Here is a 27920-nt window from a genome sequence, read left to right on the forward strand (position 1 = left end):
ATTTCTTCCATGTAAGTTGTTATTTATTCTTTTCTTTAATTTTATACTTTATTACCAAAATTTTGCTATTACAACTGTGATTATACCTAGATTGTTTTTATTTTTTTCTTATTTTTTATGATTTTTTTTTTTATTCTTTTTGATTTATTGATGTTGATGAATTGTAGCAAAAAGCATAAAGTTCATCTTTAAAATATTATATAATTAATATGCTATTAATGTGTAATTTATTTGTCATTAACTGTTCATCATTTTTAATTTGTTCGAATTCGATTGTTAATCTTTTCATATTGATTATAAAATATATCTTTTTTTATTAATTTTGTTTATTAAAAAGATAATGGTTTTTTGTTGTAATATTATTTTTTAGTTTTATTAATGTTTATAACATAATTAAATATAATAACCACTGTATATAAGTTGAATGATATAACTAATTATTTTAATTATTTTTGTTTTACTGAATCAATTCAAATCATCTTTCGTTCAATATCTTGGTTTAGAAAAGCACAAATCGATATATTTTTTTTATTTTGTACCTAAATTTTTTATAAAATAAAATTAAAGTAAAATTATAAAGAATCAATATTTTACAAGATATTTTATACTTTATTCTGATATATTTTGACATGAAATATAAAATATCTCAGAAAATATTTATTTTTTAATAATAATTATACCTTCACACTTTTTATGTAGTATAATGAATTGCATCAATAAATCTAAAGAAAACACGTAATAGTCAAGAAAACACGTAATATTCAAAAGAAATATATATTTGCATATTGCAAATTACATGATTTTCTTTAAAGCAAGTATGTATTTTTTTACATTAATTGATTTATTTCATTATTCTGTGCATGAAAGTGCATGATACAGTTATAAAAAATAAATGGTTTACGAGGTATTTTATATTTCATATTAAAATATATATATGCTAGAATATAATATAATTTATCCCAATATTTCAATATTCAGAATAATTGGAATTATTCTGCAAATTAAATTATTTAAAAAGATTATAGGTAAAAATAATTAAGATGATCATTATGTTATTGTCATCCTGTATATGATTAGATCAAATTTACTTAAATTAATCTAATGTAGTTAAACAAAATATTTCTATGATCAGTTCATCAAAATTTTTTTATTAATGTAATCTTTATCAGCAATAAAGAAATATCACCTGTAATTAGAATGAAATATTTCTATTTATAACATTTCAATATTGCAAAGCTGAAATAATCTAGAAGTAAAAATGAACGAAATATCTATCTTTTTATTGTGTTGACTAACAGCACCAAATCTGGGGTGTAATGGGAGCAGTATAATGGAAGCAAACGAAGGTAGTTGAAGGGAGATCGAGAAAATTGAAAGGGATAAAACGAGCAAAGACCACCGATTGGTATTTAGTGGTTCCTGCAAGTGACATATACGAGCTAACAACCATCCCATTGCATTTTAAATAAGCATAGGATTTAAAAAAATTTTTTTCAGGTACTGTAAACGTTAATTAGTATAAATATATTATGCTTCTTTTAATAACATAAACATCAAGCTAACATCAAATTAAAATTATTATTACAATTAAATTTGAATAGTACAAATTTTCTCTCTCTTCTCTCTCTCTCTCTCTCTCTCTCTCTCTTCTCTCTCTCTCTCTCTCTCTTTCTCTCTCTCTCTCTCTCTCTCTCTCTCTCTCTCTCTCTCTGAAAAAAAATATATACATGTACTGTATACATACATACACACAGTCCTTCAAAAATTGAAACGGTCAAATAACTCATTAGGGATGTGTTTTAGAAAAAAAATGTTACAGAGGAAGTAATAAGGTTTATATTTTGATCTTATCAGTTCGACATTGAATAGCCAAGGTCATATAGAGATCAATTTTGTTTTTTAAAATGGGAATCTTCATTTTTTATTACTCTTGTAGCTTACCTCGAGAGCTTACCAAAACAATATAATAAAGTATTTTTTAGCGAATACTTTTTGAGTTATGAGGCTTGAATTTGATGTGCAATTTGACGTAAAGTATAAAATATCTCGTAAATTATTCATTTTTTGGCAACTATATCTTAATATTTTTATGCAAAATAATGAAATGAATCAATTATAAAGAAAATATATAGTTGTTGTTCTAAAAAATGAAGATTTGCAATCTGTTACGTATAAGTACATATACGTATATATCTATATTTATTTATATTCTAAATTATATTTAATTCTACATTTTATATATATATATATGTATACATATTTATATCGATTAATTCATTTAAAAACAATGGGGCATCTTTTCTTTCTATATTTTGAAGATCAATGATAGTATTCTATCACTTAAAAGACACCAATAAATCATAAAAATTATAAAAAGATTGTCTCATTATATTTAATAGTCTCGAAGAAAACATTTTGAAACATTCTTTCTTCTTTCTTCTAATATACTCTGTGTGTGTGTGTGTGTGTGTGCGCGCGCGCGCACACACACACACATACATATATACATATATACATATATACATTTTAAATGAATTAATATGTATATATGTATATAAATATTTTGAGGGTTTTTTTAATAGATCTAATTAAATATGATAATTTATATAAAACATTTATCTTTTGAGCAGTTAAACTATGATAAAAAGTATTTTTTTAATGTCTTCTTGAAAGCACTACGGATGTTAATGTAAAATCATTTTATTCAATTTTTAATAAATATATAATATATAATATACGATATTGAATAAGAAATGTGATAATAAATAAGTAAGATATAAAGGTCAAATAAGAACTGTTACTGAAAGATTCAAGTATGTATCCTAACAGCATGCGACATACTATGAATTATTCTGTGAATTATAATTTTTGTACTGCTTGTATTATAATTGTCTGTAACGTACTGAGATCCACGCTAGAACATCAGTGATAGTATCATTTGGTTTTTTTTCACACGTGTATATTTTCAGGATTTATGCAGCGATATATACTCTTTTTCATCGCACGCGTACATTCTCAGGACATCGCGTACATTCTCTTATACTCAGAGGTACGGAAATGACACGTACGCCTTTCTATCGTGCGCGTATATTCTATAGACATTTGTGACGAAATATTATCGTCATAAATATATCGTCATTTAATCGTTATTTTAAAGCTATTTTTAATAAATAAATAATAAAACAATATTATTAATTATTATCTTTCTTTAATTAACTAATTAATTATAATATATAAATAAGAAAAATATTTCGCATATTTAATACACAATTATTAACAAATTTATAAATAAGTAAACAAAATATATATAACATTTTATAAACAATTTTCATAAGAAAAATGATTCATTAAACATAATATATTCACGGCTTTATATATGTAATTAAATTATCTACAAGAATTACATATGCAATCGAAATTTTAAAATTGAGACTGTTTATACGACAAAATAGTAACATTCATTAACCAAATCTATCATATTTTATGCCAAAATCTGTATTCACTTTACATTATCATTTCAGCAGGTTTCATCCCAACATAGAAGTGAAGCAGTATCGAGCCAGGATCTTAAGTTGGATGGATGGGTGGATTTTAGAAACATGCGATGATATCAAGATAAAAAATGTTTCATCACTTTCTCTTTTTTTTAATTTTTTCATTTTTTTCACTTATTTTCCGTAAGGGGTATCACGTATATTATAGATTTTCAATACTAGCAATCAATATTGGAACGCAACCATAATCTACTAAGAACTTCCCGTTTTCATCTTTTACTGTCATCATTCGCTGCAACTATTCGCGAAATTCCATGGAAGGTGTTATCCCGGACATAGGAACATAGAACTTAGAACGTATTTAGTCGATCGCAGTACGTATAAGAATATTCTGAGATGATCGTAATATACGCATTGCGATCTTCTCAGAACATACTCAGAACATACGCGTGCTGTTAGGGTATTTTGTACAATATATTTTTCGTAAATATTTACAAATTATTTACAAATAAAAAATCACGATCAAAGATACGTCCGCACAAAAAGCTCAATGTTACCCATTCATGATTGTTAAATGTGCAACAAAATTTAGAAGAATGCACTAAGATGATTCTATCATTTCTATAGATCATTTCTCTAAACATCTCTCTAAATGCTCCTAGCAACCGCGAACATGCATAGATTTCAGTTATCTTTTTTCGCATATATATTTTTATCGAATTATACACACGTATTATTATGTATACACGTATACACAGAAAGAACATTTTTCCTGGCAAATCTAAAAATTTGACTAGATACAGATCTGAAAACAATTTTGTTGGGCCTTCAAAATTATTATATACGATGTTCAAATTAATTGTTGGAAGATCAAACATTTTTGCAGTATTATCATCATATTTAAGTGTTCTACAAAATAATTTTGATGGGCCAACAAAAATTATTTTCAGATCTGTATCTGGTCAAATTTTTAGATTTGCTAGCAAAAGTGTTCTTTCCGTGAATACTCGTATTATTATATATTATTTGCAAATCTTTATAAATTAATAACTTAGTGGAACACGGACGTTCGTGCAATTTCCCCTGTTGCGCGCGAAACATCGCGTGCGAATGTGCTCTTATTGAAGCGAGACAGGAAAACTTCTCCGAGGAGATTCATCGATCGACATACTTTTCGCACGCAGTACTCCGTGCGCGATACACAAAATTGCATGAACATCCGGGTCCTACTCATCAGTAATTACGAAATTCGCAAAATGATTCAAAATTTTTTGACTCAATACAATCTGCTCTGTCTATCCACGACAAATGGTACAATTATAATTGCAAATTTACATATTTCCACAATAAATTTTTTACAATTGAGGTTTCAATATTTATAAGAGAACACCAAATCGATTTATCTTTATTATATAGAACAGACAACAACTTAAAGTACAAAATTTTCCTGAAGGAAAAACGCAAGACAAATATGCGTCGCTCTTGTTTCGGTAAGTTGTGTTGTGTCGAATCGCGCGACAATTGTTGATGTATAAGACAGAAAATAAAGATAAGTGCGAGTATAGTACGATTCACAGCATCGTTAACGATAGCGGGGGCACGCTGCGTGCGACAAGGGAGATTTTCACGGGGAATAGACACAGAGGGGAATGCATTCTTGAATGCATGAGACGCATTACATGTGCGTGTGCGTGACGTGGGTGGAGAGGTTAACACGTGCATGCGAGGGATTTCTGTGTCGCTGTGAAACGCTTAGCGAGATTGCTGTCGACAATACGACAATACAACATGCGTGACACTCCCGGCGCGATTTTCGCAGGATCGACGAGAGGAAGGGCATGATGCGAAGAGGGCTGCACGGGAGAAAGCGACGAAGAAGGGGTGGATTTTTCGAGCAGACTGAAATCTCGCCAATTCTAGAGGGGTAGTTTGCCACACCCCAGTTCGCGCGCGAGGACGCGCGGCTTTCATTGTGCAGATTCAACTCTACCGCGGCCTGTGAATTTTACCCTTATTTATCGCGACGATGCATCATCTCTCCCCTTTCTCTTGTTATATTTCTCTTTTTTATTTTACTTTTTCACTCTAGTTAAGAACGAATACGTGATGTTTTTGGAAATTTGTCAGAGATTAGCTAATCTGTACTAATAAAACGAATTCTGTGTCGATAATCTGATGAATCCGATTGATGTTCAAGCATCCTACTCGCATAATACTTTATGCGTTTATAAAAAAGAAAACTATATATCCGGTTTTTTTATTAATTTATTATAATATTATATAATTAACATAAATGCATTGTATATAATATTATAACATATAATTACATTGTATATAATATTATATATAATATAATATAACATTGATCAATTAAATATCAGCAATGTATAAATAAATTTTATTTTTGGAATTTTTGACTTATACTATAAATTATGTCTGACAGTGCATTTGTTTTATGTGCAATACTAATACTTAGTACTAATGCTTATCTAGTTTCTAATCTCATGCCTTACGTGTTTAGAAAGATAGTTGTGAAATGTTTATATATCTACAGCGATATCGCGCGTATGTTGAAAAAATATAAAATAGACTGGACAATATCCCTTTCTCGGCTTTTATCCGACCTCGAAGCAAAATGGCAAGCTATTAGTACAAAAAAATGCTCTCACTAAATGATATTCGGGATTATGTGTTGTATTTTCACTTTGTGTATACCTACCATATGTATCTAGTTTATAAAAGCGCACAATATTGATATTATAATACCCAGCAATGCACAAGTGCAGGCGCCCTTGAGTTTGTACTGAAGATTTTGTATATCCTTCTGTACATGTATACATGGGTTCAAATAGCGAGTCAATTATAAAAGGGAACACATAATTCATCATATATTTTCAAATGTTTAGAGTATACTACAAACACCGTGTATGTAATTTGTATTACATAGAATAAAATAAGAATTCGAAGAATAAAAAAGAATACCGAATTTATATATTTATTTTCGTAAAAAATACTCTTTTAAAAGGTTGATCGAAATGAATTCTTTTAAATTATAAATTATCTTTTCAAATAAATTTATATTCAAGTTCTATTTTTATATTTCATGTAACAATACAAGTCCAAAAGTATCATACATAGTAGACATTATTTTGCTTTTGATTATTTTTTACACACAGTATAATAATGTTAACAGTAAGTAATACCAGAAAGATGGGAAATCATAACTTGATTATATTTTTCATAGAACGGAGGACATTTTTGATGGAGAAGCATGACCCACTTCTTTGCTATTACAAATCAATATTACGTCGTCTCGAGGACGCCTAGCTGTACGTCAAAGCGAAATCAAACTTTTTCAATCTCGATTAATTCTACCTCTGCGGTATTGCCGTGACAGGAGCGATTGTCCGCTGTTAAAGAGTGCGGAAAACTGCGGTTGAGTGACAGGAACGCTTGAAATTTAAAAAAAACAGTCCTATGAAAATAAATAGAACGGGGGGGTGGGCTCGATGACAGGCAACGACGCTTCATAAATGCCGCGAGGTAATTTCTCTTTGTTACGTTTAGTCTGATAACGAGATGACTCTCAAAAACGCAATTCGAAAAATTGCCATTATAATAAACTTCAATATATCATACTTTATCAAGCATAAACAGAAATTCTTTAACAAACATTTAGTATGTGAAATTAAAACATTGAGGGAGGCGGGGCAGACTTTATTAAACTAATATAATATAAAAAATATTTTGTAAAATAATTTTTTGTATTTATTAAAAAATTTAATAAAATTTTATCAATTTTATGTTAATGTAAATCACGTTTACGAACTTATGAAGATTAGTCAATATTCATATTAATTTACTTTATAATTAAAAACTGTTTATGTAATATGATATTAATTATAACGTATATGCATAAAAATTTTGCTTCTGATTTTAATTCATAATCATAAAATCTGACAGCTCTACGCCAATGGGATGTAGAACTACTTATAAATAGTTAAGCCGGTTTTAGTCGCTGCTTCAGTAATACAGGAGTAAAGGTTACAAGCCGTCAAAAGATTCTGTGTAATTCCCAGATACATATGCACGTAATACATACGATACACGTGTATCCACGCGGAATGGTGCGGTTTGCTGAAATCTCCACGTAAAAGAGTCTGACCTTGCGATCATAGCTCCAATGATGCCCGCAGGAGCACTGAGGGAGAATCCCCACAGTAGCAGAATCTTCAATGACGATGACAAGGGCCGACAGCCTTTCCAAACATGCAGTTGTAAACGTCTGTTCTCGTTTCATGCCAGACGTGACCGCTTCACCCTAAGGGCTTTACTGCTATTTCGGCAGTGGCTACTGTTCGCTACCAAGTTAATACAGTAAAGTAACTCTTGATTATTGCAGTGTAAGAGAACGCGCTCATGTGTATCAATAGATTTTCGTGAGAAGCTTGCGACTTGAGATGATTTAATATATGGTTAGCATGATTGATCTATTCACATATTTTTCATTATAGAATGTTAGAATGAATAATTGGGTGAATTGATATATATTTTAACAATAATATTAACATATTAAATTTTAAAATATATCATAACATACTATTTATTGAAAAGAATTCTTGTAAAAAATGTATTGTATAAAATATACTATTACATATAAATAGTATATTCAAATATATTATTATATAAAATATATAGTATAATATTTTTAGAAGAGATAAAAAAAATATTAAATTTAGAAACTTCATCATTATTATATAATAACTATACTATAACACGTTCTATTACCGATTATAAATTAGCGTCAATTTTTTTATATCAAATCTTTTGTAAATGATTTTGTAAATCATTTTTGTAAATCTTTTTTTCTATAATGTGGAGTTCGTATACCTAATATTTTTTTTTATTTTTTTAAAAAGACAAATTTTTTATAATATCTATAATATCGTGTAGGAAAATTTTTTTAAACAATTATACTATTTAAAAATTTTTTTAAACAATTATACTATTTTAAATTATACTATTTTATAAAACACACTTTTTGCATTAAATAACAGTTTTCATACATACTGCGTGTGGAGTACCTTTTTTTATCTTTTTTTTATTATATAAAGACACGGTCAGTAATTCATTGTTGAATTTACGCCAGGATTGAATACTGAAATAATTTTGCTAACAATTTTATTCTATATCGTAGATATTTATTTCAATAATATTCACTGCTATAAAAACCCTTTGAGTATCGATATTAGACATGAAATATTAATATTTACATAATAATGTAGAACCGAGATTTTCATATAGACATAATTTTTCGATAATAGCAATATTATAAAGGTATTAAAATTGGACTTACTAAACTTTTGTTCTCAAAAGTCAATTCGATTTGTAATATATTCCTAATACATATTTTTAATATGTTTAACATGTTTAACAAATTATAAATAATAATATAATAATGGAATATATATATTTAAATACATAAAAAGAAAACATAAATAAACTATTTTAATATATGAATATGAAGCATAATTTGTGTATTTTAATCAAATATTGAAAAAAAAATTTCTTAACGTTTACAATTTATATTAATAATACGATAACACAAAAAACATTTAAATTTAAACATTTTTATCACTTATTGCTATTTATTATCTTTTATCGCTATCTATTGCTTTAAATATTTTTATTGAATAATAATTAGAATAATAACTTATTTATCAGATTTGTTATAAATGTTTGTAGTATATAATTTCATAAATAATTATTAATTATTTATTTCTTTATAATCTTTTAATTTTTTTCAGTTTCTTTATGATTTATGTCAATTTTTTATGTTTTTTTTACGTTTTTTCTTTATATAGTTTATCTCATAATTAATAAAAATTATAACAGTATTATTTTACATATTTATCCAAAATCTTTGAATTTTTAATAATTTTTAATAATAATATTAATATAACTTTGTGTATTATTGATGTGAAAAGAATATCAACGAATCTATTATATTAATACTTTCATTATAATATTGACAAGGGGCCTGTCACAACTGTCTGGAACCAATTTCATTCTCCTTGAAATATGTTATTAAAATCAAAAATATAAGAGACACATATTTTTTTATATCGGCCCAATCGGAGTGTTAATGGGTAAAACAATCTCTCAAAAGCTAATGCATATATTTGATTCACATAAATTATCAGCGAAACGGTGAGATATATAAAAAAATGTTTCAGAAAAAAGGCAAGTCTCCTTAGACATAAAGCTTAAAAAAGGCTAATTTTTGCTACAGCCATTTGAAATGTCGTATTTTATCATTATATTTGTAACGTTCCAAATTAAAAAACCGATTAAATAAAAATATGCAATTTACATACAATTTGAGAAAGATTTATATGCATATGTGTTTGCCTGTGCATGTATGTGTGGAGGCTAAATAGTAGGCTACCATTTAGTTCCAAAAGCACATCTTTTAATATTGAAGTAACAACAAGTAACATATACTAATTTTTTCCCACTTACTCAGCAAATACGCAGGCATGCACGCACGCATGCCTGCCCGCACGCCCGCACGCGTGCACCTAATCTGGTACCTAATCTTTGACGACTTCACGTACTGTATTGTTTAAAATATGATAAAAGTGAAAATGATAAAAGTTAAAAATATGATAAAAGTAACAAAATAAATATTGTTTTTAGCTTTTACATAACGATGCAATAAAAAAATTTTCGTAACATTATCTGGAAATAAAAATAAATGTATATAATATGGTGTATAAGCTGAGAATTCTATTATTTTAATTACTGGACAATTGCATATGACAATAAAAAGAAATATTGAATTTAACGAATACTTATTAATTACGTGAATACGTAATCGCGAAGAGTCAAAAAATTGATTTTTTCATAGTGTTCAAAGACAAAATATTTAAATTTATAATTTAAGATTTTCTGAGAGAGCTAGTTCTCTCTTTATTTTTTCAGAAAAAATTAACAAAAGACTATACAAAAATATTTATTTTTATAATATTATAACAATTACATAATCTCAAAATTTTAGTAACGGTTGTATCAAATCTTGAAACTTTTTCACATATTTAGTAAATGTGAAAATTATTTCTATTATCTTGTATCAGAGAAATTAAAAAAATTATAATAGATTAAAATTATTTAAATAAAAAAATATGTTTAAATACAAAAATTATATTTATTAAAATAAGTAATTTTGATAAATAATAAGTAATTATGATCTAGATGTTATGTAATTGTTTTAAAAATATATCAAAAATATTATAAAAATATTTTAAATATTTTGAAATAATCGTATTTAAAATATTATACATATTATTATATGCTCTGCAAAAAATTTTCCTTTATAAAAAACAATTTGATTAAATCATTTATAATTGTTAAAAGGTTCAAAAGTTCCATTTTTCGTTATTAAGCATTACATATTCCAATAAAAGGAACATCTTTTATAAATTTATATTTTTAATCAGTCCTTTTCAGGGCTACAACTATTATTATTAAAAATCGAATATCTTACGAATATCTCTCTACATCACAAATGCTTACGAATTGTGCTTTCTACTTTATTGTTTTAATTGTGTAATCAATAGAATATTTTCTTTTAATGTACGAAATAGTGTTATGAAATCAGATAATTTTTTTATTGAATTATTACGTAAAGGATAATAACAATATTTATTTTGTCAACTTTTATCATATTTTAAATAATATAGTACATGAAGTTGTTAAAAATTAGGTACGCGTCGGCCTGAGGAATGCGCGCCGATCCTGATTACTACATACATATGCGCGCTCATTCGTCACTTTTAATTTGATGTAAAAACTATTCACGCAATTTTGCTAAAAGAAAAAGTTGTTTCTTTTAACATAGAGAATCACGTAGTGTACTCCAAATGCGGGAGTTTTGGGACATTCTCTATATATACAACACACACACACACACACACACACACACACACACACACACACACACACACACACCACACACGCACGCACGCACGCACGCACGCACGCATGTATATTGTTGTATCCCGGGTGAGTTTATGGGCTTATTATTTGGGAAAATCGGATTCGTCAAGTTTAAGGAGTTGGAACTCCAAGCAGGGTCGTGGGTTGAAGGTTCTTCTTTAAATCATTTTCACTCATTCTTTTGATAAATTTATTATGTTAATTACACAATGATTTAATATTACATTTAATAGCTTGTTTGACGACGATTTACAATATTTTCTCACACTTGAATTCAGGTGTCGTCGGGCGATTTGACACGGCTCGTGATATTTGAGAAGCCAACGGTCGTTACTTGATATTCAGTTATCACACTCGTGTGTAAGTAGCGACGGATTCTCGATACTGTAACCGATCGCGAAAGATTCTCACTCCAATTATTTCGTATGACTCCGAATTTCCTTCCTCGGGAAGAACCGATTATATATAGTGATAATCAATGCCCGATCAGCGTTCTGATCGAGTTCATCATTCGATTGTGCTGAATTGTTCAATCGATATCGCACACAGTTCAGCTGGGCGCGATTAAAGAATTCGTTGATCGAAAACTTTGCAATCATTTCGTGTGATGCGTTTCTGTGGTTTTTCGAAAGATTGATTGCAGCTTTTGCTGTCTTGCACTTCCGCAATTTTTCGAAAGACTTCTCGAATTTTCTGTTGTCATACTTTATACCCAGTTGTAAGTATGGCTACAACTCCTCCCCCTTTCTCGTTAGTAAAAGAAAACGGAAGTACGATGTTTTCGCTATGTTTACAGATTTAAATTTTTTAATCCGATACAATTCTTGTTACAATCGTTTACTTAAAATCTTGTATTCTCGCTTCTTCTAACGGCGCAATCTATAATACGTAAGTACGTAATTCGTTATTTCTACTTAGATCTACTAATATTTGTTTAGTAATCTTTTCTTGCTTTTTCTTTTTTGTTATAACTATAATCGCTATCGTAACGATTACTATTATTAATGTGATTCTACTTATTGATATAGGATATACGAAGTGTTTTTATAAAAAGGGTGGAGTGAAGTTCCGAAAACGACATACCTCTGATTTTGATGAAACTTTGTGAAAACTTTCCTTTTAGATCAAAATGAAAGCTCCTAAAAAGATTTATGGCAACTAGCACGCGAAGACCATTTTTTACGGTAAAATGATAAAAATGTTAAATAAAACTTTACAATAATAAAGACAAATGCTATGATTTTGACTTTGACATATGTTATCAAAATCATGATCTTGAATAATCCTAAAGAGATTTTAGTTGTTCCTCATTATTTATTAAAAAGTTATTAACAAAAAATTTCAAAAACATATGTTTTATTTGTTTATACTGATATTAACAAACCGGTACTAATATGCATTTATAATAATATTTAATTATTACTGTGATAACGGTTGGGTTAGGTTAGATCTTTCAGTAATGGAGCCCCTTCCGTAGGAAGGGCGAAACATACTAATTCCACGTGTACACTTTCCAACGCGAAGCAAAGTTCTACATAGGTGTACAATATTTTTAATTAAAAAAAATTGCAATTATGACAGGTTTTAACAAAGTGGGGGTGCAGGAGGAAAAACGGAGCCTCTCTCCCGTCCATATGTCCATTATCTACACGTGTATTAACAAATATTAAATATATATTAAATATATATTATAATTTTTCATAACGATATTTAATTATCACTATGATAAGGGTTGGATTAGGTTAGATCTTTCGGATACCATACTTACGCTCCGCGTCCTCGCGAATAAAGTCATCGAGGGGAGGGGTGGCATTGGCGGTTTCATTGGACATCGTCAACGCCTTTAATTCCCTCCCCTGGGACAAGATCGGGGAGACGATGGAATATCATCGCTTCCCCGGATACATGAAGGAGGTTCTCCGTGATTATTTCCGGGACAGATCGATCGAGTTCCGCGGAATTCGATTACCGACAGGAAGTCACTTGCGGGGTTTCACAGGGATCGGTGCTTGGGCCGCTCCTGGAACCTAGCATATGACAGGGTGCTTCACAAGCTGATCTACCGACTAACGCAGGTGCTCGCCGGATATTATTGTTTCGACGAGTATCTGCATCGAATAGGGAAGAAGGCATCAGAGGAATGCCACCACTGTGGTGCGGCCAGGGACTCGGCGCGCCATATGCTGGAAGAATATCGAGCATGAGCCGATGAGCACCGGGCCTTAGTCAATGTCATCGGGTCAGACTTCTCCCTCCAGTCATTGGTAGCCATGCTCTCCCCCCCACTGCCTCGGCCGGAAGGCGTCATTCGTGCTACACTCTATTGTGGCGTGGACAAAGAGAGGTGAGAGATAAAACTCACTTCCCCCCCCCCCCCCCAAGAAAGACAGCGGTGAGGCTGATGTCCTCGCTCTACCGCAAGTGGGAGTAGTGTCGGGCCAAAAGCCGATGGGCCAGCGGGGCGTCTGGATGTATGCCGATGGTCATTCTCGAGTCCGCTATATGGCCGGTGAGAACACTGTGTGATTTTAGTATGGGGTCAGTTTGACCCGAATCCCACACTCCTCTCGCGCGTCTTTTCTACCGAGGAGGTCAGTGCATAAAGAGCATTTCTACACGTAAAAAAAAATTAGATCTCTCGATAGTGGAACCCCCCCCCTCCCGTAGAGAGGGCGGAACACATTGATTCCATGTATACACTTTTCAATGAAGCGAGGTTCTACATAGATGTACAACATTTTATGCAAAGCTTAACTCAAAGTTATATGTTTAGTACAAGCTAAAATAAGTTAGTTAGATTTTTTTAGACAGATTTTTTTGGGGTGAGGATATATAGGGAAGGGTGAAACCTCATTCCCGTTTCCATATTTATCATATCTACGCATGCAATAAATTAGTACTGGTTCGTTAATATTAGTATAAACCGTTATATGTTTCCGAAATTTTTTGTTAATAACTTTTGTTAATAACTTTTCAATAAATAATGAAGGACGACTAAAATCTCTGTAGAATTATTCCGTATCATGACCTTGATAACATATGTCAAGATCAAGATCATAGCACTTATCTTTATTATTGTAAAATTTTAACATTTTTATCATTTCACCGTAAAAATAGTCTTTCCGTGTTAGTCGCCAAAAATCCTTTTACGGACTTTTATTTTGATCCAAAAAGGAAAATTTTTACAAAGTATCATTGAAATCGGAGGTATGTCATTTTCGGAACTTTATCCAAAGGATGATTTCCTTAATGTTCATTTTGTCGTTTATTTTGTTTAATTTTTTCGTTCTGTAAGGTCTGTCGCGTCTTGTAACAACTTTTAATTTAATTTTTTCTATTTTGTTTCTGCTGAGAGTCTCACCTAATATTGTTATATTATAATTTGTTACACAGGTTTTTATTTCCTTTCCACTTTTTACAATTCTCCATTTTGCTGTCGTGTTCGCTGTGACTATTTTACTGTTTGATACTGTTATTTTCCCCGAGTTTGCAATAGTTCTACGCATTTCTATGTTTTTTTACATACAATTGTAATTTGTTTTGTTGGTGTGGAGTATAACCAAGAGTGTAAATTACTTAAATCTATCCATATACTGTTCTTTATTGTCATATATTTAACTTTACAATTTTTGTAATGATTGTTGTTTTATATATATATATATATATATATATATAGGAATAAGTTCATTATATATATTTATATGTATCTATTTCGCATAACGAGTCGATTTTAATGTTATTAATCAGAAAACTTTGTTCGCATAAATAATTTGAATTAATTTCATTGCATCGTTTTAACTTTTCTTGCGTCAGTCTTATGTATGTGTGTCTCAATAATATTGAAAGGATTTTTAAAAATAAAGGACGTTAGGACAGGTTATAGAAGATGAGAATGATAAAAATAAAATATATAAAACGGGGGAACTCAAGATTTCATTTTCCCTTTGTTTTCTAAAATAGGGATAAAAAAGGAAAAAGTAGGGATAAGTTCATTATATATATTTATATATTAGTATCACTAGTGATTAGTATCACTAGTGTCTAGGGCTATTTACGGATTATTGATCTCTATTAATGCGGATTAGTATCACTAATGTCTAAGGTTATTTACGGATTATTGATCTCTATTAATGCGGACATGTTTTTGTTTATATGATACGGATAATGGTATAATGTTTAATATTTCGTATGTTGGAAGTGAAATCAATGGAAAATGTGAAGGGAAATCAATGGAAAATGTGAAGGGAAAAGGTAGACGTCTATGTTGTCACAGTGTGCGCTCATAGTCGTTACTTTCTCCATCATGGTCCAGTCTTCTTCCGTTATTCTAAATGGGAAATATAACTTTTGGTGTATTTATGTTGTTGCCTCTTTGAGATTCTTTAATATTTCTTCTAGTAGTATTAGTTGCGGGTGTAATATTCCATTTTTAATCGCAGATAGATATTCTAGTGTATCCTCTGCGTGTTGTGTCAATTCGGCTAGAGCTGCGTTTATAATTATAAAATGTTCATTGATATTTTCACAATTTATTTTTTGTTGTTATTATAGTTTCTAATTTTTTGATTGCATTAGCTAAAGCATTTTTGTTAATAAATTGTTTTTTCTTAATTGTTTATATGCTCTATCACGTTTATAATTTTTATTTTGTTATTATGTGTTGCGTCGCTTGTTGTCATGTAGGTGGAGGCTTGCTATACGCAAATCTAGTGCCTGTTGAAGAAATTAGTCCTACTGCGTACTGGATTCAGAGCTTTATAAAATTTCCGAGTTTTATAAAATCTAAGACATCTCTGCGAGATAATTTACTATCCGGGTGTAATTGTTCTTTCCGGGTAATTGAGTAATTGTAATTGAGTTTTTTAAGCTTGAAATAAAGACGTTTCTCACGGATAAGAGTTGGGGTTGGAGAGTGTTGCCGCCGCAGTCTGACCTGCATCCATTGAGAGAATAAGACCGTCATCTCTCTGGAGTACCGGTCGTGAGGATTCGAGAGAATATATGTATATATGTATATTGTACATGTATATATGTGTATCATTGAATTGTTGACGTGTTATTCTAAACACATTATTTGCGATAAATATTATCACATGCCTCTGTAGTCGAAGAGATAAGATGCCTGCCCGGTAAACAGAAGATCCAGATTCGATTCCTGGCTGAGATGATATTTTTCGCAAAATAATTTCGGATTTTTACGACTGGTTCGTGATCGGGCCTCGTCATGGCACACGCCTTCCCTTCTTATCTTCTTTTTATAAAACTAAGATCACCAAGTATAATTATGAAGATAATAAGTTGGATATTTAATTGTTCATTGATTAATTTTTTGTCATCGTTGTCCATTGTTCCGAATAATCCTATTCCGTCGATTAGTCCTCGTTTTGTTTTTGTATTTTGTGTTTTATACAAGGAATTTATTCTTTTCATTAATGTTTTAATCGCTGGTAATTATTTTCCATTATAGTATTATAATTTTAACACAATCTTTTATTTGTAAATGCCAATATAGTACATACGTTTTATGTTTTAAATATGTATTCTTCTAATTGTTCCGCTCGTTTTTTAATTGAGGTGAGATATCTATTCTTATAACTATTTTCCAGAATGATTCGATTATATTTAGTTTTCCTATCTCTTCAAAATATACTCCGGGATTGTTCGAAATTGCTATAAGTAAATCGCGCCTGAAAGCGAAACGCGGAACATGACAAGCGCACGTGACGATCCGCGGCGATCGATTGCCCTAAATCATTCGATCGATGGCGCCAGGTAGCCGTCGATACCTATCACGCGGAAGTAATTATGCTTATCAGCCACTCTTCAAGGGCGGCATTGTTTCGCAATCGACGAAACGTATGCGTGTATGCTATCGATTGACCGAAAATCACATGATTCGTCGTGTCAATCGCTGATAGAACGAAATCGATCCCGCAAGCTTCTCGAAAAACCCTCGTTACCCAAAATTTTTTGAGAGTCGATCATAATCCTTACTACTGAAAAGTATACCGTGTTCGTGTCGTCAAGTCAGTGTTCTTGTCGTTCTCTATCGTTCTTGTCGTACTCATAAGTTCAGCTCGTGTCGTAAGTTAGACTTGTCATATCACTCGTCTCGTAATAACGTTACATAAACCATTATTGCGAGAGACTTTTCGGCGATGCATTTTGAATTGTGGCGAATCCCTAGTTCACATTCTCTCTCGTTATATCGAGATTCTAGTGCCTCGAACTCGACAAGAATATTTACTGCGAGCATTCTCAAAGAGCGAATTCTCAGTGATAAGTGCGCGTATCTCAGCTTGACGAAGCAGCACGTCGTCATTCGCTAAATTTGATCAAGGTGAAAGAGCTTGCGACCATTCTCTTATCATGCTGCGGACATTCTCCAATCACGTGACTGCGCAATTCATGCGAACTATTACAGCCTGTGAGTGCAATCTGCCTAGCGAATATCTGTTCTATTTTATCAATGTGTACGCCACCGTCAGACTCTATATTCTGTACATTTCACTGGCAACAACTGACTTATTAAATTAATGTGATTTGTCTCAAGAATTCTCGACATTTTATCACCCATCGGATCCTCAATCGAGGGTCGTTCCAGCGAACGGCGTCTCAATTCCACACAGAATTTCTGGTCCTTTGAGCCAGATCGGTGAGTCACTTGTGCATCGACGAAGAGACATTCTTGTACGACCTCTAATCACATTAAACTGAAAAAATTTGAGCAGTGAATTATAAGAGGGAGTCCTCAGTCAAAATAGAGGATTTACTAGTACAACAACGAGCAATTATGCGATTCATCCAACGTGCATTAGACAATTTCAAGAAAATAGGCAAATCTAATTACACAGTTGAACTTGTTCGCCACAGACTCAGAGCGCTAAAGGATCTATTCTCTCAGTGTCAGCAAACCTACTATCAAATCCTAGCCAAAACAGGCAAGGAATTCACCACCTCTGAGAAGTATTTCACGGATGATCAATTCTCATATTGTGAAGATGCCTACTACGACACATCCGACTACATGATCAAAGTCCTCGCTACGCTGGAGCCGCAGCATCCATCGCCAAACGCCTCCGGAAACGTGAGGACAGTTTAATTTCTCTTCTAAATCTGTTTGTAAGCTATCGCGTATTAATCTTCCGAAATTTTCGGGTGAATGTCACGAATGGGAGGCTTTTCGAGATCATTTCAAAGCTTATTATAACGAATAGTGAATTGTCGGATGTCGCGCGATTACAGTATCTGATCTCGTCTCAAGGATTCAGCTCAAGATCTGCTTAAAAATCTCGCCATTATCGACGCTAATTTTAAGATTGCTTGGCATTTGCTTGTATCTACGATAATCCTCGGCGTTTAATACACGAACATTTACATTCGATACATAAATTATTGCCCGCAAATTTCGAATCTCCGTCAGAATTATCAATCTTGCGAGACAAAACGAATATCGCGATATAGGCTCTGGCCTCACTAAACTGTCACGACATCTGGGATCATTGGCTAGTTTATTTCATTACTTCGAAATTAGATAAATCTACGCATGGGAACTTTAGCTCGGGTATGAAACCGAGTATCCATCTTACAAGCATTTAGATTCATTTCTCGCGGCTTACATTCGTGCATTAGAAAACATATTTCCAGAATCTTCGATTAGCGGGAAGAAAACAAAGAAATTGTTCGTTCAAAGTCATGCAGCGAACACTCATGCTCAGTGTCCCATATATCAACAGAATCATTTCTTATCCGCATGCTCTAAATTCAAAAGCAAAACAGTAACTCAGTGTCGCGACCTTATAAAGGAATTTCACCGTTGCTTCAATTGTCTTAGCATGAAACCGAAATGTACGAGTAAGTTCTTGTGCCGTCATACATTGTCAACAGAAGCATCATACGCTATTGCACGAGCCGTCGGCTCAACCAGCATCCGTCGAGAACCCATTTTACCCAATTACGTCAACTTCGAACGAAGCTCACTCTTGTTTCAAATTTACTGCCGAAAATAAATCGGTCAAATTCTCAAATTCTTTTAACAACCGCGTGGATTCGGGTGGGCTCTACGACAGGTCGTTGTTCTATAGTGCGAGCTCTCTCAGATCAAGGTTCAATAGCTACCTTGATTAGTGAAAATTTCGCACAACGATTGCGTTTGAAGCGCGAGCGAATCTCAGTCGCCATTTCCGGAATCGGAGACCACCGCGACGTCAGCTCGACACAGTGCCGATGTACAAGTGTCTTCACGATCAATTAATGGGCCGGCAAACTCCACCAATGCAATCATTCTCAAGTCATTAACCAAATATGCGCTATGATATGACGTCGATCTTTCTTCATTTTCACATCTTCGCGATCTAGACCTAACGAATCCTAATCTTTCAAGCTTCTCTCTGATTGAAATCATAGTCGGAATCGACTTGTATGGAAATGTCTTGCTTCCCGGTTTACAATCGCGTTCTTTCTTTGAACCTGTAACACAAAATACCATTTTCGGTTGGATAGTCTCAGGTCCTGTTTCATCTCATCTTAACTCCTCTCATATTTCTTCCATTCAAGTGCATTCCTGCTCAGAAATGCATACTCTCGATAAGGAGTTTCTGGGAAGTCGAAGAATTTCCGCGGAAACCATTCCTTACTCTGGAAGAAAAGCAATGCGAGGATCACTTTCTCGCAACTCATGTTCGTAATGAGCAAGGTCGATTCATAGTTCGATTGCCGTTCAAGACCACCTCCTCCGTTGAATATTAGAGATTCTCATTCTTCTTCGTTTTCATGTCTTTCTCGATTCGAACGGCGATTTGAAACTCAGCCCGAAGTGGCAAAAAAATACAGTGCTTTCATGAGCGAATATGAAAACTTAGGTCACATGGTCTCGTCAGCGATACGGAAACCTCTCGCTCACAGATCATTTACATTCTTCACCAGTTGCAGTTATTCGCAATAGCAGCACTACTATGCGTCTTCGAGTGGTGTTCAATGCAAGCCGCACGTCGAACGGATTTTCGTTAAATGATCATCTCTTAATTGGATCCAGATTGCAAACCGATCAGACCATTATCATTCTTCGTTGGCGTCAGTATCGCTATGTCTATACTGCACATTGCTAAAATGTACCACCAAATTCTCGTCGACGAATGAGATGTTCGATTTCCAAAGAATTTTTTGACGATCAGATTCGTCTGAAAACGTTCATCGGTTACTCACTATCACATATGAAACCGTATGCGTTCCATATCTAGCTCTTCGCATTTGTTGTACCCCGGATGGGCTACAACGATAATATTAGAGATAGTCGGGTTCGTTAAGCCTAAGGAGTTGGGACTCCGAGCAGGATCAAAAGAATGGAAGGAAATCTTCTTGAATTTACTAACACACTTTCTTTATTTTAATTGGTTTATTTAATAAATGCACAAATTCTTGAGTTTAGTATTTCTTATTTTATTACTTTACACACGGTTAAACGTCGGCGGGCGGCTCGGCGCGTATCGCGTTACTCTGGCGGCCGACGACCGAGTATGTCATCTGAGACGCTGATAGTACGGCTCGCGTGAACTTTGCCGCGCTCTTGTAATATCTTGCGCGATAATTATAATAATGATTCCGAACGACACGTTATTCTTTACTTTTGACTCTTGACTCTCCTGCGATTCCGCCTTGTGTAACTGATTATATAGTCTGATCGATGCCCGATCAGCATTCTGATCGATTGCGTCGATCGGTTGCGTGATATTGATTAATCAATATTACGCTCGGTTTGATCATCAAATTTAGGAATTTGCTGATAGGCTTTTTCGCAATGTTCTCGCTTGATGCATTTCTGCGGTCTTTCGAAAGACTGGTCGCAATTTCGGCGGTTACACATTTGTGTCGTCTTTCGAAAGACTATCAGCAAATTCCTAAATTTGATGATCAAACCGAGCGTAATATTGATTAATCAATATCTTTCGAAAGACGACACAAATGTGTGACCGCCGAAATTGCGACCAGTCTTTCGAAAGACCGCAGAAATGCATCACGCGAGAACATTGCGAAAAAGCTTATCAGCAAATTCCTAAATTTGATGATCAAACCGACTTTTCGAGATTCATGCGACCTAATTTTGTTGCCATGCGGACTACTTTTATTATTGTTATTTTATTATTGGTTGTAGATCTGACAACACATTCTTAAACAATTAGCCTTAATCGATGGCGCCTCATTTCCGCTCGCTCAATCTGTTCTTCAGCATAACATCGATGTCGATGATTGCATCTTCGGAGCAAATGATAAACCTATGGCCAAACAAACGCGCGATCAATTGATAAAGTTACTAAATCTCGCTGGATTCAATCCGCGAAAGTGATCTAGCAATTGTCTCGATCTTCTCCAAGATATCAATTCGCGTGACCATAGGCTATCTCATAGTAAATCTTTGGAGTCCGACGATCAATTCCAAGTCTTAGGATTCAAGTGGCATCCACCGCGTGATGTCTTTCAATTCAATGTAACCTTATCTAACTCGCTGCCATTAACTAAACGCACAATTCTCTCAGCTATCTCGAAATTGTTTGATCCAATGGGATGGCTCACTCCCATCATAATCACGGCAAAGATTCTGATGCAGCGCTTATGGCAAAGGTTCTCTGAAATGGTGCAGTTCCTTCTGATATCCATCATGACTGGACTGCATATTATCGTTCTCTCGAACTTCTTAATTCGCTCGAAATTCCTCGCTGGATCAGAAAAGGTCATGACACACAATACTGTAAGCTACACGATTTTTCGGACGCCTCCACATTTGCTTATGCAGCCGTGATCTATTTCAAGGTCGACTCTTCTCTAGGTGATCGCCAAGTTTTTTTATTAATGGCGAAATCTCGAGTTGTTCCTTTGAAAAGTCTGAGTATTTCTCGGTTGGAATTAATAGCTGCCATTCTCTTGGCCCGTGTGATTTCTTATGTTCGAGAATCTCTTAACTTAACCGACATTCCATGTCATTGTTGGACAGATTCCACCGTCGCTCTAGCTTGGATAAGACAACATCCATTCGAATGGAAAGCTTTCGTAGCGAATCGAGTCGACAAAATACAATCTAAGATTCCGAACTCTCAATGGCATTACATGCCAACTCAAGAGAATCCAGCTGACTGCACGTTGCGAGGTATTCCCGTAAAATCTGCTCAATAAGATCGATTGGTGGAGGGGTCCAGAATGGTTTAAATTACCAAATGCTCAATGGTCTCAAACTGATGTTATTCTTCCTCTGAACTCTTCGCTCGAGGCCAAGTCTCATCTTATCAGTCTTGGAATTGACTCAAGATGAATGGGATCTCGCTCAATGATTCTCATCGTGGCCAAAATTAATTCGCATCATATCGTATATTTTTCGTTTTGTCAACATACTGAAGGTAAGGACCCTTAAGCATTCCGTCTCTTTTCCGTATCTCCACGCTCCGACTCAAATAGTATTAGATCAATCCGAAATGACCAACGTCAAACATTTTTGTCGATACATGCAATCTCGCACATTTCCTCGCGACATCAAGAACTAAAGGCGAAAAGTCGGGTCGCTAATAATAGTAAACTCTTAAATTTTAATCCCTTTCTCGACCAATACGGTTTGATTCGAGTCGGAGGACGACTCCGTCACTCAAAGCTCCCGGAAGCGAAACATTCGATTATTCTCGGGCAACATTCTCTACTCTCACTTCTCATTCAGCACGCTCATCTCTGAACTCTTCATGCAGGTACGCAAATCACTCTCCGCGTGTTTCGCGATGAATTTTGGATTCTCCGCACTCGTCAAACGGTTAAATCAATCATACACGGGTGCGTAAGATGTGCGCACAAGAAGACTGATAATACATGAATTCATGGAAGATCTGCCCGATATGCGCGGAAGAGTGCTCGTGCATTTCTGCATTGTGAAGTGGATATACATTATGTATTATGCCGGATCCATTCTCGTTCGTCCCTCCGCGGAACGAGGGTATAAAGCCCGAAAAGCGTACATTGCGCTATTTATATGTATGACTGTCTGAGCTATTCATTTAGAGGTCGTCAGCGATTATTCTACGGATGCATTCTTAGCCGCATATAGTCGATTCTGCGCTTGCCGAGGCATCCCGTCATGCCTATATTCAGATAATGCGAAAAACTTTTGAGGAGCTGATCAGGAGCTTCGGAGAATGTGGAAGGCCATTCAACCCGATCCTTGCGTACTTAATAAATTAGCTTTCGAATCGATACGATGGAAGTTTATTCCCCCGTCAACTCCTGATTTCAGAGGACTATGGGAAGCCGGAGTGCGTGCGTCAAATTTCATTTAAAGCGAATTGTAGGAAATTACACGCTCACTTTCGAAGAAATGACCACGTTGCTTTGCAAAATAGAAGACTGAAGACTTGAATTCGCGTCCTCTTGCTCCGTTTTCGGACGATTATGAAGATTATTCTGCTTTAACGCCTGCTCATTTCTTGATCGGCACCGCATTGACAAACGTACTATTTCCGACGCTTCTTGACGAAAAGGAAACACTTCTATCTCGATGGCAATTGATTCAGTTTTGCAATTCGTCTTTTAGCGAAAATAGTCTACGACTATTTACAAACTCTACATCAACGACTATTTACAAACTCTACATCAACGACCAAAATGACGAACTGTACAAAACCTTGCGAAAGTAGGACGCATTGTATTATGGCGAAATCCGCTCGCTCCTCCATGTCAATGGAAGCTCGGAAGAATCATAGAATGTCACTCGGCGCAGACGGACTAATTCACGTCATCACCGTTAAAACCGCGCAATTCGTGCGAATTATTCAACCCTGTGCGTGCAATCCTAACGAATATCTGTTCTATTTTATCAACGTGTACGCCACCATCAGACTCTATATTCTGTACATTTCACTGGCAACAACTGACTTATTAAATTAATGTGATTTGTCTCAAGAATTCTCGTCATTCTATCACTCACTTCTATCGATCCTCAGTCGAGGATCGTTCCAGCGAACGACGTCTCAATTCCGCACAGGGATGATGTTTAAAATTTTCTATTTCAAATAGTAATTTTTCTACATTCTCCACAGTTCCATGGATGGCCCATAAATTTATTCTGTAATTATAATAAAATTCCTTTCTTAGAAGGAGAAGAGAAGGAGAACAAAAATTTTTTTGCTATTGAAGTGTCTGAGCTGATGCGTATATCTTTTAGCTTTTCATGTTTCGTTTTCTTATCTTTTTTAGACTTTTGGTGTCTATCTTTTGACCTTACGGTGTCTTTTTCAACAACATATCATTCGCTTACCCATTTTTTAATTATATTAGTGTTAGTTACTTCCTGTGAGCTTTCTAGTATTTCATCTTTCGCAATGAGGTTTGTGACTGCATATTAGCAGTCGTTAAAACATCTTCTCCGTGTTGACATGGGGTCATGCGAGAATCATTCTGAACGCGACATGTCGCTCGAAGTTTCGTTCAATGAAGTGCCTCCATATTTTATAATCCCAGAGGATGATGCCGCATTAGATAAATTTTTGAATGATCCAGCAACTCGGGTGTATTTTCGTCGCGTACAAAAGTGGATGTAGAGATCATTGTTATAATGATAGTATCCTTCAATTCGACAAGGAGTTTATTTGATATTTCCTTAATGATCCGAATGCTGAACCCATAAAGTTACCAAGGTCTATCGAACTTTATGAGTTATTTTGTATGCCTTTGGTAGTTATGAATGATGCGGAAGATAATGTGAAGAATAATCCGGTAGACAATCTTGAGAAAGCGGGGGAATACCATCCTGGAAAATAATCCCGAACAATATGAATAATTATTATTTTTAGTTTAAGTTTTAGTAGTTTAGTGTAGATTTTAGTGATCATCTTTACTGATTAATTTTTGAGTTTTTATATTAATTAGTAATTGGTTTTTGAATATTTCTATGGACTATGGATTTCTATGGAGTTTCTCCGGAACTATCTTGGTGAATCTTTCTTTTGTTTTTATTTTTACTTATTGATTTTAGTAAATATTTTTTAATCGATGCACGCATGATTTATTAAAATAAAATTTTATTTTCTACGAAGAGTTCTTTGCGGTGTCGAAAATAGACATGTTTTCTTTATCTGTCTTCTCGGATATTATTACCTTATTCTTATTTCGCTTTCTCAATTAAAGAGTATCTCCTTTGAATCTTTTGCGTTTGCTTTTTCACAGTTCTTATTTTTCTTTCCTCCTTTTCTTTTTCTAATTTCGCGGTGTCTTCTTTATGATAACCGCTTTCTGCTTGCTTTTTATTTTATTTTATATTAGTTTCGCGTCGTCTTCTTAACTGTGAGGATGTTTTCACGCGATCCTATGATGGATGATTATCCGTTAGTGCGTGATATACGCAGAATCATCGAAGAGTGCATTTTTAGATCTGGACGTCGCTCGGTCTGAATGTTCTATCTGTCTTCCTCCCTTTCTCTACGACTATTAGTGATAGATTGTACATAGGAGAATTTGTGAGTGCGGAGGAGGCGCGCTGGTGCGAATTCTTTAATACTTATCATAGAGGTTACTTTCACACGGGTCCTTTGGACCCTCTCCTCCCTGCTTCTCTCCATAATGAGGAGCAGTCAACTTCGCCCGCGCCATCAGAGGTCTCGCTAACCGATTCTCTGTTCATGTTAAGAGTCTTATCCTTATGAAGGAGCTTGCGAAGGAAAACCGAAGAGAGTCTGAACGCGGAGAGTCGGAAAACAAGATTCAATTTCGACGCTTCGCGGCGTGATTGGCCGCAGACTTATTGGATGAGTCCGATGAAAGTGAATTAACAGTTACGGACGGCGTCTTTCTTCCCTCGCCCGGATGAAAAGATAATGAATTTTCCCAAGTTGGCGCGCGCGCACGCGTGTGCGTGTGTGTTTAGTTTTAATTGTTTAATTTATGTGGTTATTTATCTCTTAATGTGTGTAATTTTCTATTAAGGATCATAATTTGGATTTTACAGCTGTTCTTTGTACTAGTAAGTCCCAACATTTTCTTTTTTATTATCTAGTTTTATTTTTACTCTTTTAATTTTCGACGAACGCTTTTAATCGGTTCGCATGTATGTTTATGCGACCCACCTTTATTTTGTAGTTTACGTTTTGCCTATTTTTTTTTAAATTACGTATGATTCGATCCATAATGCGAGTTTCTTTGATCGTTCACTTGGTCTCGTCATAGAGTAGTATCTTGTCTCCTATGTCGAAGTTTTGTTTTTATCTTTTTATTGTAGCGTTCTTTCGTTTTTTGTTTTTCTTCCTTTATCTTTTCTTTTGCTATCTGGTTCGCGGTTCGTATTCTTTCATGGAGCTCTTGTGCATAATCATCGTATGTGTACGAAGATTTGGGAGGGCTAGTCAGGGTGGGGTAACGGTGCTTGATGCCCGTAGACTAATTCGAACGGCATAAGCCCGATGGCGATATGCAGGGTTGTATTGTATGCGAACATCGCATACGGTATTCACTCGTCTCCATCTGTCTGATCTTCATTGATGTAATATCGCAAATATCTGTCAGAATCCGATCTTTCTAAAACTCCATTCATTTCTGGATGTAGCGCGTCGTTGCAATTTATTTTTCTGACAGTATTCACATTTTGAGATGTATTATTCAACACCTCGCTTTAATCTCAGTTATGGTGTTTTCGAATTCTGTTTATTGTTCATTCAACGCCCTGGTGTCCTCCTACAGGTGCGTCATGGTGCGTACTCATATACAATAACTACATACAATAACAGGTTGTGCGTTTATTTTTTAATAAAATGTGTACTTATATTCTTATAAGCAAGGCCATTACTTGTAAGGAAAATATATATCCATATATATATATATATATATATATATATATATATATATATACCCTACATATATATATATATATATATATATATACCTGGCTTATTTGTCCTGCGCTGCCTATTCTGCTTGCACGCACACTGCTCGCGCTAGTCCACTCGCTTGCTTGTACACTGCACGCGCCGTCTCGCTCACGCTATCGCTCATGGTACCCCACGTGATACTGACTCCCCACCGCCGGACCGACGGCGCATAGTGAGGAACGCCGGCCGGGTATATAAGCCCGGCCAGCCGAGACATCGGGACCAGATCCCCTCCTGCGATCCGACTCCTGACACCGACCTGATCAGTATCTACTACCTCTCGGGGCCAAGATTTCGCTTGGCTCTGCCAGGTTTCACCGGTTTTCTCTATTTTCGGGCTGAGGTTTCGCTCAGCTCTGTCAGGTTTCGCCGACTCCTGTCACTACTCCTCGGGCTGAGGTTTCGCTCAGCTCCACCGGATTTCGCCGGTGTCCGTTGCGAAGGCAGGGCTCGACGTGACACTCGGTCTTGCTCGTAATACCTCGCCGTCCAACCTGACATTAGCTTGTAAATGCATGCGATACAGATTAAGTCCGTTAGT

At 34.3% G+C, this 27920-nt stretch overlaps 2 long non-coding RNA genes across 2 annotated transcripts in view; both read left to right on the plus strand.

Annotated features, from left to right (window-relative positions):
* Positions 1–266: 266 nt before the first annotated feature.
* Positions 267–5740, plus strand: LOC148935244 (uncharacterized). The gene is made up of 3 exons (XR_016140466.1): positions 267–1497; positions 2970–3049; positions 3522–5740. It is a non-coding gene; the product is annotated as an uncharacterized LOC148935244 (long non-coding RNA).
* A 1001-nt stretch (positions 5741–6741) lies between these two features.
* The window catches only part of LOC148935245 (uncharacterized), a 72183-nt gene continuing 51004 nt past the window's right edge, over positions 6742–27920 (plus strand). The window contains exons 1-2 of the long non-coding RNA XR_016140402.1: positions 6742–7037; positions 7574–7871. This is a non-coding gene — a long non-coding RNA (uncharacterized LOC148935245). The remainder of the gene's footprint in view (positions 7038–7573; positions 7872–27920) is intronic.

This window comes from Pogonomyrmex barbatus, unplaced genomic scaffold (genome assembly GCF_055798465.1).
Source record: "Pogonomyrmex barbatus isolate J1 unplaced genomic scaffold, ASM5579846v1 scaffold5, whole genome shotgun sequence".
NCBI lineage: Eukaryota > Metazoa > Arthropoda > Insecta > Hymenoptera > Formicidae > Pogonomyrmex > Pogonomyrmex barbatus.